At 41.1% G+C, this 5,590-nt stretch overlaps 1 long non-coding RNA gene across 2 annotated transcripts; it reads right to left on the minus strand.

Annotated features, from left to right (window-relative positions):
- Window positions 1-563: 563 nt before the first annotated feature.
- On the minus strand, window positions 564-3,094 carry LOC131886702 (uncharacterized). Of its 2 annotated transcripts, XR_009373943.1 has the most exons (4): window positions 1,570-3,094; window positions 1,462-1,486; window positions 974-1,357; window positions 564-845 (listed from the first exon to the last, which is right to left on the minus strand). It is a non-coding gene; the product is annotated as an uncharacterized LOC131886702 (long non-coding RNA). The 2 variants fall into 2 exon arrangements; XR_009373942.1 differs by having other exon boundaries at window positions 974-1,486.
- Window positions 3,095-5,590: the final 2,496 nt, after the last annotated feature.

Raw genomic sequence — 5,590 nt, forward strand, 5'->3', positions numbered from 1 at the left:
ATAAAAGCGGCATGTTTTTTTTGCACACATTAATGCAACAACACATTCAACATCATAGCACTGAAGCATATGTTGATTCGAGTGCAAGGTAAAAAAGGCATGGTGTACAAAGCATATTTCATGGACCCAAAGTCTAAAATAGTCATGGGTCAAAGCAGCAGTTCAACTTCAGTGCTGTGCTCATTTAATCTAGCAATATGTAGACATCACGACTTGCAGGGATCTCCACATGGATATTTCCAAAGGAGAAAAAAAACCAATACCAAATGTTGTACAAGCATGTGTCAAGATGGATGGAGTTCAAGCCCAAGCCAAAGAAAAGCCCCCGACCAAATTGTCCTCGTCGGTTTCTCACTTTGAAGGAAAAATTGGGTTTCTTCTCTGTTAGCGTAAGATCTTATCAATTCGATATATTTTGAAGCGGTGAGCTTGGATGGTTTTAGGCACTGGAAACTCCCGCTTGAACGCTTTAAACGAGTTCACGGGTATTGGGTGATAGTTTTAGTGGCCACGATGTCTTTTTTCATGGAGAGAAACAAGTGAAAACATGTCAAAAGTTTGATTTTACAGAAACAAAGGTCCTTTATTGCATATCATATGGATCAAATTAAAGTGATCAGCTGGGACAGCTCATTCAATCAATCATCAAAACATGCATTTTACATTATCGTCCACATGAATCGCAATCCACATCGTTAATGATTCAATTACCATAATTCAGTCGCTTACATTCAATTTAGGTGACAATGTGTTATAATGTGGAGGTGTCGAAGAAAGTAGCATAAAAAGGTCGAAAAAAGTTAAAAGATGGCAAGTAGGAGGTCCTTGATGGTGGATCTCATTCTCTGCAAACAATGACCGAAGTACTTCAGTAATGTGAAAATTTAGATTACCAATGTGATAGATCAATCTTGTTTACTCACTCAAACGAAGCGATTCGAATATCTGAAAAATGTCCCCCCCCCTTCCTCACCTTTCCATCCGCCTGACCTATCTCTGGTACCCAGATTGGCGGCATTCAGAAGAAGATATCTGATTTTGGTCATTCTGTCCTCCTCTTATTTTCCTGCTGAAAACAGCTCTCTGCTTTAACCAGAGGAGAGGGATCAAAAAATCATTGAAACGTTCTGGATTGGACATGAGGGATAATTGGTTCGAATTCCTGAGCTTCACATTGGGTTCCCTTGAAACTAGAAAATCTCACATGTTTCTTGAAGCCCTCTTGATCAGATCATCGAACTGGTTTGCCACCTTGCGATTCTTGAGTGCAAGCTCGCTCAGTAAGGATGAACCAAGCTCCTGGTCACAAGCCCTCGTCTAAGTCCACGAATACTGATGCTCCATTCACGTTCTCGATCTCAAGGGGGAAGAGTATCTATCAGTTGTGCATCTTTGTACGTATGTAAATGGATCTATGTACGGACAGGGGGTACCCACCTGTATAGACTCGTATACACTCACCTCATCACGTTAGACTGGTTTTTGTCTTTTGGTGCACAATATTTTGGAGAAGAAAAAAAAAACTGAACACCCTCAATGTCAGCGATGGCTTAAACGAGTTAGTTTTACCTTGAACCAAATCAGACAGAAGTCTGACCCACTTGATAAGTTTAAATTGTTTCCCAAGCAAATGGAAACCCAACTGATAAGCGAGCGACGTTTTTTCTTCCTTCTTCGGTGGTTGCGTCAAAGTCACATTTCTGGTTTGAGTCCAAGACAGGAGCAGACTCATAGTGCACCATGCACCATGCACCATGCACCCAAAGTGCTGTATGCACCAAGTTGATGCGAGCTTAGCAAAAGGTTGAGCCACCTCATAGAAGGAAAAGAAAGAGCAGATCACTCTCCAAGCTTTTGGCTCAACTTGAAGCTCCTATTTAACAATTATAAATACCAGTGGGTTTTATTTGGAAAAAAACATCAAACGCCTACAGATTGATCCAAGATCACACCTAATAATCAAGTTGCTCAATCAGTCTGAACTTTCGAACGCACGTAAATGTAACTCTTTAAAAGCGTTACGGACCATTGATCGAGATTGAATCCCAGGGTCCTGCTAATTTTCAAGATCCTGCCTGTCAGGTGCTTACAGTGCTTAGCATGTACATGTGCACAATGAAAGCGACGAGAGACCCATGCGGCTAAAGATCGGAAAATAATGAGCAATCTCATTCAAGTCAAAGTAGAGCAGCAGTCTAGGACAATGTCGGGGGCATCATAATATGTTCTCTATATCACAGCGGGTTGGCCTTCTTCGTAGCTATAACTAGGTGGGTGATTTCGTCTTTGAATAATACACCACATTAGCCTCATGATATAAATTGATAAATGGTCACTGGGCTGCAGAATTTAAAGCACCGCCCATGAAGACAGAGCGGTTTAGGTTTCATCGAAGGGATGAATAAATATTCATTTATCTGAGCAGAAACAATGGGCCTCTGGATGGGATGGGTGGATTGTTGGCTGCTTGATTAAATTCTGTCAGCTCGGAAGCATTGAAATGGAAAAAATCCATTTCATTGGAGGCATTCTCTCTCGTCCTCTCCCCGCACATTGTGCATGTATACAGTATATCAATAAAGTATAAGGCAACATGTTTCGCTCTCGATCATCGGAGGAAAAACGAGAGCGAGAGACTGGGAACGAAAGGTGCTTCAGAATACATACAGGGACGGCATGCAGGGACGGATCAGAGGATACCTCAGAGGATCCCCTGAATCATAGCAGCCACGACCCGGATGTCAGCAATTTTTGAATTACATTAGTGACTATTCCAAAACCTTGATTTATGCACGTTCGTACTTACTGTACCGCACACTACGGTTATTGGTTGCCCTGTGAGCCAACGGCCATTTTTGATCGAGTTAACGTCATATTCACGGACAAGAATTCAATTCAAAGTGGGAGAGGTTTTTCAGGTCTGAATGGAGCTCGGGAAATAACAGATATGAATAATTAATAAGGAACTGACTGACGTGATCCGAAAGAAATTCCATCCCCATGCTCCGACACAATGATCAGCCTTGATATGAGCTAATGGAGATGTCCAATGCTTTTCATATGGGCCATTAAGGATTTTTCAATTTGCCAACTACAAGAAAAAAAAATCAAACAGAAATTGAAGGTTAAGATTCAATTCATCTATATAGATACTCTTATCAATAAGAGTTGAGTTCCAATGTTGCATACGAGTCCAATAAACCCCTCTTTAGAACCTTGGATTGGAGAATGGTGGAGTGTTTGTAAAATCTTGGTTACATTCAGCCATTTTTTGGTCTCATGATCTATAGACAAATTGGGCAGATTCCAGTCCAAAGTAGGGAGACTTACTGACCATTTAACACTAAACTTGATTTTTGCTTGCTTTTGGCCTAAGAGCCTTTCAATTTCTAAAACATGATTATCGTTGTATTTGGGAGTGCATTTGGCATTGCAAAAGCTTTCAGCGTTTCTTAGTTAACTCTTCAGGTATAGCTTTTCAGAGAGCGGTCAAATTCAAGGTTATAATTTTGTGACATCATCCCATTTGCAAAGACTGGTTACATAAAATAGGTCCTGGAGAAAAGACAGCAATGGCACGGATGGTTCAAGTCAATTTCATTACAATTTAAAACTTTCCCGAATGCAAGAAAAATCAAAAAGAACATAGCTTATCTTACGCTTTAGACTAAAATGATTATTTCACAGACTTACTGACTGACCTTTTTCATTGAGACAAAAAAAGAGAAGACAACCGCACACATACGAGTACTGCATGTACCTTTGAAATGGCATTTACAATTTTTCTTACGTCTTGCAGGAGTCCGACCTGGATTCATCGAGTTCGGAATTTAGACCTCAGGTCCCATGAAGAAATGTTTATTCATCGCACTTTCAGGATAAAACAATGATTTAAAGAGCACGTATGCCCAGAAGCAATTCTGTTTATCATAGTGAACCTATTGTGGGCGATTGATTTCTTTTTGCACTGAAATCTTCGTGTTTCTTTGTTCTAATTTATAATCACCGGCACTTTATTATGAAGATAGGAGGGCTTGTGCAGGTAGTGTATGTGTACAGTCAGAAAGGAGTTCACTTTGTTGAGTGTGCATTGTTTTTTTTTTTCTTCTGCGGTCGTGATGTTAAGCTTTGTCAATGACGAAGGGAAATAAATCTCGACGTTTAAGCATCCCTCCCTCGCCAAAATCTCATTCTGAATCTCGACCACTTGATAATGGACAATGAATAAATTAATATCATGCTTCGGTCGTGATGAAGCCATAATCTCCGACCCCTTTACTTTTCCTCAACATTCGATATGCTACATGCCTTACTACTAGGTCGAGGACGAAGGCCAGCAGTAGTCTACGTACCTGGACGCTCGCTACGGATAAAAATACCCGCATTGGCCACATAATCATATGAATCGTACAACATCTCCGATTCCTCGACCAGATTGCAATTGTCGCCGCATTTTCGTTAGTTTAGAACTTACGTACATATTGTGTGAATCAAAAATGTGTGTACGTACATATGGTAGTTGGCCAGTGCCACGTTCGAGATCAACCCAACTCTTTGATAAGTGCTCAAAATGTTCTAATGGTACAAGCAATGGTTGCTGGGAGCTCGAAGGAGTGATGGATGACATTGAAGCATGCGCCAGTTAAGTGTGCCTTTTGAAGAGCGCTAATGTGCCGAACGGAGGGAGCTTCTCGGTCCGATTGTCAGAGCTACAGAGATACGTACATTTCAGAGCTTTAGCTAAATATTTCCTCGGAACTCATTTTTGACCCTCCTGCTAGATACTCGTTAATAATGGAGCAGCCCAATCAAAGCCAATTTGTTTAACCAAGAACCATGCAAAGTGAGAATGTTTTCAATTGTCGTATTTCATGTCATGCCAAACTACAGAATGCTACCAAAAAAAAAGCATTTCCAGGGCACCATTTTCTGCAAGTTCGGTGCAAAAATTGCAGAGCTACCAATCATTCCTATTCTCGAGATTGGTCGTAATGGCCCCGTCCTCACTAACGGAGGAGGCCGCGCGGTTGCTTGGTTGGTCGCTCGATCCAAATGGGAGAGAGAGAGAGAGAGAGAATGTGAGCGATTGACACAAGCCCGCCACTGTTTCTGGGATGTTACCTCATGTGAATGGCTATCTTAATTATTGAGTACCACCCATGATTTAGCGCCCAAATGGCCTATTTCCGGAAGACAGCTACCTCCCTGAGTTCCAAGAGGGGCCAAGGCTTTTTAACTGCTGAATTCTAAAACCAAACCTACAAACCAATTCAACTTTTCAACTTTTCTGCTTTATTATGATTATATCGAGTGTCAACTAAAACAAGAGAAAGAGAGGCACCTCCATCAATGAATTGTACCTGAATCAATAACAAACAACTTGAGACGCTTGGGATGAATATAGATCTCTTTTGTTATGCAAGATTGCGTTTTTTCATTCTCAGAACAAGAACTTCGATGGCCTTAAGAACACCAATCGCGACCAGCTTGAAGGTTGGGTATGTCGGGCAGATGCGTGTAGATGTGCGTGTATGATCTCGGTTCTACATTCTTGAATGAAATGAATTTCCTATTTTTCAGTTCTTCCCCA

Source organism: Tigriopus californicus, chromosome 9 (assembly GCF_007210705.1).
Source record: "Tigriopus californicus strain San Diego chromosome 9, Tcal_SD_v2.1, whole genome shotgun sequence".
Lineage (NCBI taxonomy): Eukaryota > Metazoa > Arthropoda > Copepoda > Harpacticoida > Harpacticidae > Tigriopus > Tigriopus californicus.